The 13717-nt window shown below is 31.4% G+C and overlaps 1 pseudogene; it reads left to right on the forward strand.

Annotated features, from left to right (window-relative positions):
* The first annotated feature begins 11130 nt into the window (after nucleotides 1-11130).
* Nucleotides 11131-11706, forward strand: LOC149573050 (EID1-like F-box protein 1 pseudogene; annotated as a pseudogene).
* The last annotated feature ends 2011 nt before the right edge of the window (nucleotides 11707-13717 follow it).

Raw genomic sequence — 13717 nt, forward strand, 5'->3', positions numbered from 1 at the left:
CACTTAATTAGAAATTTCTAATGCTTTTTCTCTTTTAGGCATTTCATCAAATAGTTCAGATACCCTATCAATGTTTCCACATTGCACATATATGTCTCCAAGTTTTGATTCCTCTACAACATCTAACATCAATGTCACAACTTGGGGTTAGAAAATTTTGGCTAGATGCTCAAAGCTATGGGCCATCTAAATCTTATCCAATATTTGGTCAAAAATTTTCTTCCTTTCTTTTCTATTTCAATGAAGATGTTTACTATTGGATACCTTCCAAACCTTTTTGTATGAAGTATCATTCTAGGATTTTATCTCTTCTTACTTTCCATGTAATACAAGGGATCCCCTTCACAATTTTTTCCTCCATGATGTAGGAGCATCCTAGGTTGCACTACTATCCTACATGTTTTTAGTTTTTATCTTGTTGAAACTGTGTTCTATTGAAACTATTTTTTCTAGTTTTTGGGTGCCTATTGCAGACTATGTAAATAAATTTCCATAGTGAATGAGAGGCTGAAAACTTGAAGGATTGAAGAGGGCATAGACAAATATCTATTATCCAAGGTAAAAGTTCTAATTCCTTATAAATTGGGAGATATGGAAATTCTCCTGGAGTATCGATTTCTAGCAATTTTGTACGATAGTTTTCTATGCTTGACTTTTAGGTTAGATGCACACATTTTCTTAGTAAATCATACTTTTCATGCTTAATGGGTTGTAGAAGACCTAAAATAATACCCACAATTTGAAGTACAAGTTCTAATTCAATTGGATCTAGGAGATATCACGATTTTTCTTAGACATCAATTTTTGGACATTTAATAGCTGATGCAGGTTGACTTGTGGCTCTTCAAGAATTTAATGCTAAGTTTATTTTCATTTAATATTTGTTAAGAGCTAGATTTTCACTTCTCTATGTTCTAGAATGATCTATAAGATATTTTAGATAGTATAAATAGAGTTTTTAGGCTTAGAGCTAGGACAATTTTAAGAGAGGATTGGGGAGTAGAACTGGAAAGTGTGAATTTTAAGTTGGATCTTAGTTCTTGAATGTATTTATTGTAACCTGGAAGGCCTTATAGTTGGGAATGTATGTTGAATATTTGAAGAATCAATGAAAGTTTTTTCTCTTCCTCCTTTGGTTGTTGATTCTATGTGTTATATTTTTGTTGTGTTAATTCTTGTAGGGTGGTTTAGAGAGATGGGTGTGCCATTGGCCCTAGTTTTCCCCATCCTTCCTTGTGTTAGGTGTTATTAGAGCTTGAGGTTCATCCTTGTGATTGGATCATGTAGAATCATATTTTAGATTTGGTTGTAGGATTGTAGATCTATAGATTTGACCTATAACTTGTAGAGGGTTACGATCTTGCAAGAACCTAATTTGTAAAAGTGGTTTGTGGAAGAGGAAATGCTAATAATGCTATATTGGATCAATTGAGACAAATTATAGCTAGATTAGATGCAATGGAGATAGCCTAGAGGAGAGGATCATATATTGATGATGTAACTAATGATGAAGTAGTAGCACCAAACCATACTCCAAAACTTGAAGAAGATCAAGATGAGGAAAGCTTGTTGAGAGTATTATCTAGGAAAAATTCAAAGCCTATTGTAGAAATTATTTCTTATGATGGAAAATTGGACATCAATGCTATGTTGGATTGGATCTCAAATATGGAGAAGTTCTTTGAGTTTGAAAACACTCCTGATAATAAGAAGGTGAAGATTTTAGTTACTAGGTTGAAAGGTCATGCTTTACTATGGTGGAATTGATAGACAAAGGAGAGGAAAGGAGAAGATCAGAAGTTGGCTAAAGATGATGAATAAGATAAAGAACAAAATCCTTCCTATTGATTACCAAGTTAGCTTATTGAGAAAGATGCAAAATTTGAAACAAAAGGACATGACTATGAAATTGTATATTGAGGAATTCTATAGATTGGACAACAGATCTAGACATGTGGATGATGATGTTGAGAAAATTGTAAGGTACATAAATGGATTGAAATCTAGAATTCAAGATGAATTTTTTTTTAAATTGGAAAGTGTGGAAAAATCATATCAATATGCCTTGAAAGCTAAGGAGATCTTGAAAAGGAAGCATGAGCAAAGACAAAGAGGTAGAGGTGGTAGATTCTAGAGAGGAGGAGGTAGAACTTATGATGAAAGTGGTAGATCTGATAGTTTTGTGAAAACACTCCTGATAATAAGAAGGTGAAGATTTTAGTTACTAGGTTGAAAGGTCATGCTTTACTATGGTGGAATTGATAGACAAAAGAGAGGAAAGGAGAAGATCAGAAGTTGGCTGAAGATGATGAATAAGATAAAGAACAAAATCCTTCCTATTGATTACCAAGTTAGCTTATTGAGAAAGATGCAAAATTTGAAACAAAAGGACATGACTATGAAATTGTATACTGAGGAATTCTGTAGATTGGACAACAGATCTAGACATGTGGATGATGATGTTGAGAAAATTGTAAGGTACATAAATGGATTGAAATCTAGAATTCAAGATGAATTTTTTTTGAAATTGGAAAGTGTGGAAAAATCATATCAATATGCCTTGAAAGCTAAGGAGATATTGAAAAAGAAGCACGAAAAAAGACAAAGAGGTAGAGGTGGTAGATTCTAGAGAGGAGGAGGTAGAACTTATGATGAAGGTGGTAGATCTGATAGTTTTGTGAAGGATAAAGGCAAATCTGAATGGAAGAATGATGAAAAAGACAAGATCGAGTGGAGAGATGGTAGTTCATACCGAGAAGGTAATGGATCTTACTGAGGAAGAGGTAATTCTTATTCTAGAGGTAGTTTTCATGGTAATTATTTAAGATGTGGTAAAGAAGGACATAGATCTTTTGAATGTAGATCTTCTAAAAGTGGGTAGAATAATAGAAATCTTGTGATTCAAGGAGACATCGAGAGTTCACCAAGTGGACTGAGGCTAGAGAAAATCTAATGGTGAGAAGAACTTTATGTAATAAAGGAAGTGATGAGGAACCTATCCTTAGAAAACAAAAAATTTAAGACCAGATGCAAGAGGATGGAAAATTCTACAAGGTGATCATTGATAGTGGAAGTTCTAAAAATCTTCCATCAAAAGAGTTGGTTACAAAGTAATAGTTGCAAAGGCTAAAACATCCCAAACCTTTTCATGTTTCATGGATCAAAGATGAGCATAAGATATTGGTAAGTGTGCAATGTATTGTGAAGTTCAAAATTGGACATTACTTTGATGATGTTTTGTATGATATTATGCCCATGGATTGTTGTCATATTTTAAGACCTTGGCAATATGATAGATATATTGTGCTTGATGGAAGATTGAATCAATATACTCTTTGGGTAAATGTGAAGAAACAAATATTTTTGCCTTTGATTGAAAGTTCATATGAGGTCAGTTGTACTACAATAAAAGTTTGCATGGTTAATAGAAAGCAATTTGAAAAGGAAGTAAAGAAGAATCAAGTTTGTTTTGATATAGTTCCTAGAGGACTAAGTGTTGGTAGCAATGACCAAGTAGTAGAAGTTGGTAATGATAGAGTGACAATAGAAATTGCAGAATTATTGAATGAATATAAAGATATTGTTGCTAATGATATTTTTGATGGTTTACCTCTAGTAAGAAGTATAAGTCATTGTATGGATCTAATTCTTGGAGCTAGTTTGCCAAACAAAGCACCATATATATTGACACCTACAGAGAATGAAGAATTTAATAGACAAGTGCATGAGCTATTGCAAAAAGGTTTGATTAGAGAAAGTTTGAGTCCATGCATTGTACTTGCTATATTAGCACCTAAAAAGAATGGAAAATGGTCAATGTGTACTAATTCTAGAGATATTAACAAAATCACAGTGAAATATAGGTTTCCTATGTCAAGGATGGATGACATAATGGGATTTTTTGAGTGGAGTAAAGTATTTTAACAAGATTGATTTGAAGAATGGCTATCATTAGATTAGAATTAGAGAAGCTAATGAATGGAAGACTACTTTCAAGACAAAAGATGGTTTGTATGAATTGTTGGTTATGCATTTTGGTTTGACTAATGTACCTAGCACTTTCATGAGGTTGATGAATGAAATTCTGAAAATATTCTTGGGTAAGTTTGTGATTGTTTATTTGGATGACATTATGATATTTAGTAAGACTAAGGAAGAACATCTTGAGCATATTAGACAAGTATTGCAAAGGTTGAAAGAGGAAAAGAAGTTGATCAATTTGAAAAAGTGTTTTTTTATGCAAGAATAGATTGTGTGCTTGGGATTTGTGATTTTAGCTAATGGATTAAAGATGGATTCTAAGAAGGTTAAAGAAATTTTGGAATGGCCTACACCTGAGAATGTGGGTGAGGTAAGATCATTTCATGGATTGGCTAGTTTTTACAAAATCTTTATAAAGAATTTCATTGTTGTTTGTAATGCTATGACTTAGACAATGAGATGAGATAAAAAGGAACTCAAGTGGACACATGGAGCTAATAAGAATTTTGTGACTTTAAAACAAAAGGTTGTTGAATTACTTGTATTGGCTTTGCCTAATTAAACAAAGTATTTCAAGTTGAATGTGATGCAAGTGATAATGCAATAGGAGTTGTATTAAGTCAAGAAGGTAAACCTATTACTTTCATTAGTGAAAAGTTGAATGATGCTAAAAGGAAGTGTTCTATGTAGTATGATCAAGAATTTTATGATATTGTTGAATCTTTGAAGAAGTGGAGACATTATTTGATTCCTAAGGAGTTTGTGTTGTATACTAATCATAAATCTTTACAATACTTGGGAAGTCAACATAAATTGAATCAGAGACATATGAAGTGGGTTGAGTATTTGCAAAATTTTACATTTGTGATTAAGCATAAAAGTGGAGTTACTAATAGAGTTTTTGATGCATTGAGTAGAAGACATTATTTGTTGACTAAAATAAAGGTTGAATTTCTTGGTTTTGATGAAATGAAAGAGTTGTATGATGCTGATCCTATTTTTTTGAGGTGTGAAGAGAGTGAAAATCACAAAATTTAACAAATCACATAAGTGTGATGAGTATTTCATTCAAGAAGATATGTTATTCAAAGGTATTTAGTTGTGTATTCCTAGAAGTTATATGAGGTTGAATCTGATTAAGAAAAAATATAGTGGTGGATTGGCTAGACATTTTGGAATTGATAAGACATTGAGTTTGCTGAAAGAGAAGTATTATTGGCCACTGTATAAGGATGTTCAAAAATTTATAAAGAGTTGTGGAGTTTTTCAAGTTGCAAAAGGAGTGAGTTAAAATACTAGTTTGTATACACCTATTACTATTCATGAGAAACCTTGGAGTGATATCACTATGGATTTTGTTCTTGGATTACCTAAAATAGTGAAGGGGTATGACTCTATATTTGTTGTTGTGGAAATTTTTTTAAGATGGTTCATTTCATACTATGTAAGAAGAAATCATATGCTAAACATGTTGCTGAAATTTTATTTAAATAGATTGTGAGATTGCATGGATTACCAAGAAGTATTATTTCTAACAGAGATAGTAAGTTTGTTGGTTATTTTTGGAAGAATTTCTAGAAGAAGATGGGTACTGAGTTGAATTTTAGTTCTACATTCCATCTATAGATAGATGGATAGACAGAGGTTGGGAATAGAAGCTTGGGTAATTTGCTAAGATTTTTAGTTGAGAATAAGCCAAGTAATTGGGAGATGGTATTGGCACAAGCTAAATTTACATATAATAATGTTGTGAATAGGAGCATAGGGAAGACACCTTTTGAGATTATTGCTTGAATGAAGCCTAGAGGAGTATCAAATTTAAGAGATATTTTTGGTGAAGAAAAGGGAAGTGTTGTACAAGAAGAATTTGTTGATTTTATGAATTCTTTGCATAACAACGTGAAGTTGAGGATAGAAAAAAGTAATCAGAAGTATAAGGAGAATGCTAATCAATCTAGAAGACATCATGATTTTCAAGTTGGTAATGAGGTGATGGTTCATCTAAAGAAAGGAATATTTCTAGTTGGAACATATAGTAATCTAAAGATGAAGAAGTTTGGACCTTGTAAGATCTTGAAGAAGTTTGACAGTAGAAATGCCTATGAAATTGAGTTACCTGATGACATGGATATATCTCCTATATTCAATGTTGCTGATTTATAAAAGTATCATGAGTCAAATGATGTAGTTATTGTATTAGAGGACTATTCTAAGTAGTAGATTGAAGAATTTGAATAGATATTGGATCAAAGAATTGGTAAGAGCACAAGAGGAAAGGATTATTATGAATAACTAGTGAAGTGGAAGAATAGACCTATGGAATATGCTTCATGGATTTCTCAATCTGAGTTGGATTTAGATTAGGTTGTGACATCTAAATAATTTAGGAGAATCATTTCCTCCAACCTTTCTTTTCTGAAGTAGGAGCATCCTAGGTTCCACTATTATCCTACATGTTTTTAGTTTTTATCTTGCTATTAAAATTATATTCTGCTAAAATTGTGTTGTGTGGTTTCTGGGTGCTTGTTACAAACTGTGTAACTAATTTTCCATAATGAATGAGAGGTTTTACACTTCAAGGATTGAAGAGGGCCTAGATTAATATCTATTATCCAAGGAAAAATTTCTAACACCTTGTAAGTCGAGAGATATGGAAATTCTTCCAGAGTATCAATTTCTAGTAGTTCTACACGATAATTTTTAGTGCTTGACTTCTTGGTTGGGTGTGCACTGTTTCTTTATGAATCAACCATTGTGAACTTAAGGGGTTGTATAGGACCTAAAATATTACCCATAATTGAAAGAAAATTTTCTAATTCAATCGGAGCTAGGAGATATCACAATTTTTCTCAGGGATCAATTTTTGGACATTTAATTGATGATGCAAGCTGACTTGTGGCTCTTCAAGAATTTAATGTTAAGTATATTTTCATTTAATATTTTCTAAGAGCTGACTTGTGGATTTTTTATATTCTAGAATGATCTATAAGCCATTTTGGCTATTATAAATAAAGTGTTTAGGCTTAGAGCTAGGACAATTTTAAGAGAGGATTGGAGAGCAGAACTAGAAAGTGTGAATTTGAAGCTTGATCTTAGATCTTGAATGTATTTGTACCTAGCTGTAACCTAGAAGGCCTTATAGTTAGGCATGTATGTTGAATATTTGAAGAATCAATGAAAGTGTTTGCTCTTCCTCCTCTGGTTGTTGATTCTATGTGTTAGATTTCCTCTGTGTTAACACTTGCAGGGTGGTTTGAAGAGCTAGGTGTGCCATTGGCCCTAGTTTTACCTATCCTTTCTTGTATCATTCCATCACATGGGAAGATAATTTTTGGCTTTTTAACATCCATAAGGTAGTGGCAAGCTCCAAATTTCATCAAAATTTTCTTTGCAGCTTCCAATACTGATGAATATGTAGCTCCTTCACTTGGGTAATATGGAAGATGACGATTGATAACACCATCTTCTAGATTTTCTATCTATAATGTGCAATAGAACCACCAATATGATATCATCAAAAACTATGCTAAAGAAAGCATGTATAAAGCTTAGAACTACCTCATAGATACATAATGTCTAATCAACTCAATGAACATGAGTTATTAATGATAAATTTGGCATGGTGTGGGATACTCTTAAAGTATCATAGCCAAAATGATGTCCATCATTAGTTATATGACTTGCAAAGACTAAATTTTTCTAAGTACTAAATTATTTGATAACCACTTTTGGACCCATTAACCTAAAGAAATCTAAAATTCTCTAGAAATACCAAGTGTTAGGGTTCTTGCAAGCTGCTGCACTATAGGCTAGTTTTCAGTTGTTCTAGGAAAATTCAAATATGAGAACTTTCTTCTATCGACAAAGAGCTCAAAATATTTTGAAGAGGAGACATGATTGAAGTTGTAATAGATGAAGAGAAATTTTCATTAGCATCTATAAATATTGATGGTGCACACATGGATGAAGGCAAACTAAGCACTAACTACAACCAAGATAGCAAAAGCTATTGCAAAGCACCACCAGTATTTAGAATTTGAAAAGAATGTTGGCATCCACATAAAAGGTGTATTCACATTATCTTAGTTAAAATTTACTTGTTTTTATTTCTATTATTGGTTCCATAGAACAACTATGAAGAGTAAAATATAATGCCATATGAAGAATCAAATTTATTTAGAGATGAAATTGATTTCCTTCATAATGATAGTCCAAGATAAGAGATATTACATTGTTGGTACTTTGAGGCTTATTTTTTTGGAATGTAAATTACTAATTGGATTGGATTCCATTTGTGAAATCTTTTCAAGTGGTGTAACCCATGCCAACCATTTTAAAACTTAAATAACTTGTTCCATGTCAATGTACCCCACCTCTGAATTTTGGACACATCAAATAGATAGCACAATAGGATTATTGAAACTCTACACGAATATTGTAAACTTAATAAGGATGTCAATTAGAGTAACTTAGATGAATAGATATGGAAGTTACTCTAATTGGGAAAATTTCATTGACAAATAACTCAATAGTTGTGTCATAAGTTGCTACAAGGGTTCAAATGGAAACCTTAAATGAGACTACTAAATCAACTAGAGATTTATAATATTCATATCAAAAGGAGGAAGACTCAAACTCATATTATTTTAATAAATCTAGTCTTGCAGTTTGAATTCTAGAGGTAGAAGAAATACAATCAATTTTTTCCATTTTGAAAGATGATATAATTGGGAATGTAAATTCTCTAAATAAACAAACTAGGAGTGATGACTCACTAGGACTAGTTAGCAATCTACCAATTTTGATCTATCCTAGTTCAACAAACTAGCGTTATTCTAAATGAGATAATATTGTCTCTAAATTAATCAATAGTGGAGTAAACTAATGTGGAAAGGATTGAGAAGGAAATATGAGTGAGCCTATAGAATCAAAGCATAAATTTTAACTTATGCCTTTGAATCTAGAAGATATAGCACCAAAAGTAACCTGAACCTTTGACATAGGAGCTAAGGTAAATTAGGAAGATTTTCCAACTATAGAAACTAGGAATAATAATTTATTGCAACTAACTAACATTGTGTGTTCTCTACTCACATAGGTAGAGGTTACTCTAAATGATCAAATATCAACTACATATGACTCAATTATTCTAACCCAAGTTACTACATGGATTGTAGAGTTTAATTTCAAGTAAGAATTCTTAATCATTTGTCATCCATGAATTTCCCTTTCTAGAGTAGTCTATGTAAATTGATACTTCATTAGCATAATTTATCATGAATCACATGACATTCACATGATTTTTTTTGCTGCTAAAATTCATGTATCTAATCTCAAGGTGTGTGAAAAGAATATGTCCTAATTAAAGAGTTGTAAGATAGAGACATTTTATTTTAAAAAGGCAAGACTATGCCATAATACATTTAACAGATGTAATATTTATTTAGGATGTCACTCTTTACCAAGAGAAGACATATTTACTCAATTTCAAATCCCAAATTACCAGCATCAAAGTTTTAAATCTTGCTTCTATGAGTATAAAATTAGCCATTGGGCACTATTTTTATGAATTGGTAGATTGTACTATTCCTCTCTAAATAGTTATGCTAAACTGGCATAATGTCCACTTTTTGGCTTGAAAAATTTATAATTTATGTAAACTGGTATAGCAATTCTTACATTAACATTATACTATGTAATCAATCATTTCTTTACTTAACCTTGGAAATCTATTCAACTTACATTCCTTTGTACTTTTCCTATAGATTTAACTTTGAGTTTCTTGTACTTTAGTAGTGGTGTTTCCTAGTGGTGTTGCTTGGATGTATGACCATTATTTCTCATTGGCTTTTGAGGCATTGTAAATTTTTTCAAGAGATTTATCATATTTTCTCATTATAATAGAATATAAAAAGGTGAGACTAAGTGCTCCATATATAACTCCCAAGACTTATAAGAGGGCTAAAAATGGGGGTTCCAATGGAGAAAGGAGTAAATGTGCAAGTTCTACTAAGATGTAGGTAAGTATAGGTAGTTCTATCTAAAGATATAGTTTAGAATTATTTAGAATTTATAAAAAACAACTTTGTGAGTAGTTGACATGTAACTTTGTGAGTATTTGACATGTGTTGTTGTTGACATTTTACAAGTGTCTCAAGGAGGATTATTTAAAAACTAAAGCCCCCAGGTCATAAACTGTAATGAGAAAAGGTGAGAAGTTTTGGCCTATCAAAGTATAGCCAACAATAATATTGATCGAACATTCATTTTTGACAATGTTATTACTATTATTAGTCTCAACATTTCAATTTTTTATTTAGATTTAAGAAAATGAGTTTGGAGAGAAATTTAATGTGTTAAATTGTATTTACTTAAACTATTATAAATCCTTCCTTCCTTGCTATGATTTCCATCATCTCCTCACATCCACATAAAAGGTGTATTCATGCTACAATAGCTTAGAAAAAAGTTACTTGTTTAAATATAAAGAATGAAATGATTCCATCTTCATCTTTGCACAACATATAGAGCCTGTCAAATGTTATAGAAATTCATAGTTCACATTCTCCACTAAGTGGATATATCCATTATACCATTATAATAATTGTAATAGAGGCAAAATGTAGATTTAATTAGGTTTTAAATACACTTTTCTATTTTTAGTGTTAGTTGTCACTCTAAGAATGATGACATTAATACTTCCTAATATTGCAGACAATGTCTTGAATCCCAACTTTTTCTTGCAGTACACCTAGAAATACCTCTTTATCTAAATTAAATTAGATGATGGAAATTAATAATTGAGAGTTGGTAGATGAAAATTGATCAAATTTTAGTATGCATTAATGCTTGACTAATTGAGAATGATGAAAAGCACAACTCCATTAACCAATTGCATCTCAACTTAGCATTAACAAGTTTCAAGATATCACACTCCCATAGGTCATTTCCAAGGAGAAGTGCATCATTTTCCTTATCAAGAAACACAAGTTGCTAGCCTAATCTTAAAAGGCCCTCAAGCTGGCCTTCTAGGCCAAATATGTAGGCAAGTTAACTTTACAATTCTAGATAATTGTTGAAACATATGACATCCAAAGATCTCTCGACTAACCCTTGTTTGTATACTTATCAAAACACCAATAACTTTTATTTTCCATATCTTGTATTTGCAAATGGCTTGAAGATCTTGTGAAGTAGATACTTTGGAAAGAGTTTTGTTTGCCACAAACACCAAAAATGGTTATTGATCTTACTAGGGCTTGTTATAACACCATAAATGGAAATTGGAATGCTCTTAGGAAGCTCATATTTTATTGTGCTAGATGCCATAATACTATAATGGGTTTTTGTCTAGAGCTATACTAGGTTGATTTGTAGTTAGGACAAGTTTTCACAAACTACTGACATGATTTTTCTTGTTCTATAATATAGATCCACATGAGCATCTAACCAAGAAGAGGATGGTAATGCGGGCTTATTTTGAGTTATATTTAAAGCATTATCAAAATATAAACCAAGGAGGATTCTCATTGATAAACAAGCCCAAGTACATCCAAAAGATACTTGTGGTTACTACAGGAAAAAGGTATAGAGTTTGCACCATGAAAAAGATGATTCCTAAAATTTCATTTAGGAGGTGGGATGCCTATAGAGATCAAAGAGTGTTTTCTATGTCTGATTGGGATCTACACTTTTCTTCCCCTTTCAGATTATTCAATGTGTTAGAAGGGGAAGAATAAAGGGTAACCTAGCATGGGAAAATATATATAATACTAATAATTCTTCCCTTAGCTCTATTCTACATTTCCTTGTATACTCAAATAATTATGATAATTGAGATAAGTGATATATGGTTTTCTTCTTCTTCTTTTTTTCTATTGGGCATATCATATGTTCTTGTTTTGAGAATGTCATATCTTAAGGATTGAGCTTTAAATTTATAACATTGATAATATTATTTTGGTAGTTAATAAAAAATAATTAAAAAATTTTTATGTACCTTTTTAATTTTAGGAAGAGCTTCCATAATTTATAGGTAGTTAATGTTGAGGGCTATCCCAACATAATCCTAGAGAAAGTGATGTTTTTGTTAAAGAAAAGCTCTAGTGTTCCTTTATGTTGTGTTGCTTGTCAATTATGTATTTTTTTAAAAATGGTTTCTATTTGTTATATAAATATTATATTGTAATTGGATGATTGATTTTGCATTGTTTTCTATTACAGAGGCTTTAATATCTTGCCTTCACTATCTTTGGAGTTGTGAAATCCCATTTTTTTGCCATCTTTAGTTGCTTCATTGCTACACAAATATGGTCTAAATGCTTGCATAATTTTATAGTTTTATATAGGACTTAAGATTCCACATTTTCAAGGATTCAAGGGATGTTTTAGTTTTATTACTTAAAATTATGGATTGTGGGAATTCGAGAGGTGAAGTCTTTTATCTTCAAACCCTTGTGTATGAAAAAAATTAGTCATAAATCATAAAAGGAATTTGGAGTCTTCCATAGTTTTCTAAAGTTGGATAGGGTTTTGATATAAAAAATTGATCATTTATGCTTGCAAGAAAAGGATCTTATACTGTTTATACCCTCTAATTTGGCATTTTTTGTTCAAACTATCATTATCATTATCATAATCATAGTTAGTGTGTTCTTCCATTGAAAATGAACCTATGATGGTCCCTTAAATATATTAAGATCATTCATGAAATATGGAATGGACTTGGATATATAGGTCATTGATCATTTAGTCCATTTAAAAGACACTATTTAGATAGTATAAGTCATGTTTCTAATGCAAATCAAACATTGAAATTAATATTAATGACCATACAATACACACATAGTCAGTAATCATAGTATACTACCCTTCAATTTTTAGATCTCATCAATCTCTTCCCTTGGTCTCAAGAAAATAATGGTCAAATTTGATTTTCTTAACATAATCAACAATCATCATAAAGGATTTTATTCTAATTGGAAGCTTTGGCATTGTTAGCAGGATGAATAAATTCATTAATCTTCCTTTGATGTAGTTTTCTTGCATTACTTTTAGGATGTGATTTTGGCAATAGAATTTTAGGCAATATAGATGTGGAAAGATCATTTCCTTGTATTATAGAACATGCATCTAGAATCTTAGTTGAGACTTAGGAAATAGTTGGATTTTATGCCCCATAAGTCCCCTTTTCTTGCTACTTAGACCATGTGGTAGTATCTTAGTAGTGGTGAAGATCCTTATGTTAATATATTCTCAAGGGAATCTAGAGGCATTTAATACTTTCACCATGCCAATTTTTTTTTATGGGACACTAGTAAAAGTCAAACCATGGGAGGAGGTAAATAGAATACCATTTCCTATAGTTGATGAGCCTTGTAAGGGTAATAGGGTTGGATTTTATTCAATTGGTAAAGATGCAGTAGTGCATGAAATGATTGGATGGGGTGGTCCTTTTGGTTTACATTTGGTGGATGGGGCCTTATCAATGATTTTTTTTTGGTTAATGGTTATTTTTGGATGTTAGGCTCCTTTTCTTATAATTTATTCTTTGAATTGTTAGTCTATCATTTTCCAAGCTATAGGATGGAACTCCCATTAAGTTTATATTTTGTTTTGGTTGAGGGCCCAAAAAGATATCACTATGCAATAAAAAAAAAAGGAACTTTTTATTTTTCAAATAATATTTATAGAATCCATTGAAGAGGCACAAAAAAATTATTTGCATTAACAACCA

Source organism: Cupressus sempervirens, chromosome 2 (genome assembly GCF_028749045.1).
Source record: "Cupressus sempervirens isolate cs-2001-9-10 chromosome 2, ASM2874904v1, whole genome shotgun sequence".
Lineage (NCBI taxonomy): Eukaryota > Viridiplantae > Streptophyta > Pinopsida > Cupressales > Cupressaceae > Cupressus > Cupressus sempervirens.